The sequence below is a fragment of the Elephantulus edwardii genome, unplaced genomic scaffold (assembly GCF_000299155.1).
Source record: "Elephantulus edwardii isolate Elephantulus edwardi_28Jun2011 unplaced genomic scaffold, EleEdw1.0 scaffold00003, whole genome shotgun sequence".
Taxonomy (NCBI): Eukaryota; Metazoa; Chordata; class Mammalia; order Macroscelidea; family Macroscelididae; genus Elephantulus; species Elephantulus edwardii.
The window spans coordinates 8521635-8522731 of NW_006399753.1; positions in this window are offsets into that span (position 1 = coordinate 8521635).

Here is a 1097-nt window from a genome sequence, read left to right on the forward strand (position 1 = left end):
ACATAGGGTCCCTATGAGTCGCAAACAACTTGACAGCACATAACAACAACAACACTGTGTGCTTTGAAGGACAGAAGTGCTGCGCCTTTGTTGCTGCTTGGTGCCTTCTAGTCAGTTCTCACAGTGACCCAGTGAACAGAACAAATGCTGCCCGGGACTGCTGTCCAGCACACAGCACATGCTGTGCTTGGGCCATGGCTGCAGCCACTGTGTCAATCCTCCTTACTGAAAGTCGCCCTCCTTCTCGCTGAACCTCTGCTTTCCCATGTCATATCCTCCTTCAGGGGCTCGTCCCTCCTGATAACATGGCCAAAGAGCCCGAGAAAAAACCACGCTGTTCTCGAAGCTAAAGAGCCCTCCGGGTGCACATTCTCCAAGACCAATGTGTTGTCCATGGCTATTCGGAGCTCTTCCCTAACACCATAGTCAAAGGCATCCTTGCTCCCTTGGTCTCCCTTGGTCACTGTTCAGCTTCCACAGTGTCACAAACAATTGAAAATACTTGGGTATTTGGGAAAGAGCTTGAGTCCGGCATGCCTTAGTCCTCAGATTGACATCTTTGCTTTCTAACCCTGTTGAGAGGCCTTTCACAGCATGTTTTCTCAGCACAGTAAGCCCTTTGATTCCTTGACTGCTGTATCCCTGCTTGTGGACCCGAGTAAGACGAAATCATTGACAACGTCAATCTTTTCTCCATTTCCTCCAATGTTGTGCGTTGGTTTTCTTCGTGTTGAGGTGTAATCTCTATTGAAGGCTCGAGTCTGATAGTTATCAGTAGGTTCTTCACTGGTCAATCCAAGCGAATCACTTATCAAGATTTTTCTTTTCTTTTTTTTATTGTTGTGTTTGAAAGAATACTGACATCCCACAGAGCACATTTTTCTTGGAGAAGATGCAATCAGGGTTCTTTGAGGTTGTGGTTGTTGTTATGTGCCATCAAGTCATCTGCAACTCATAGCAACCCCGTGTACAGCAGCTCTGAACCCTGCCCTGTCCTGAGTCTCACTCTCACTGACTCCGCCACACCTGACCTCATTGCCCAGTTACCATGTCAAACTATCTCATTCAGGGTCTTCCTCTCCTGTGCTCTCCCTCCA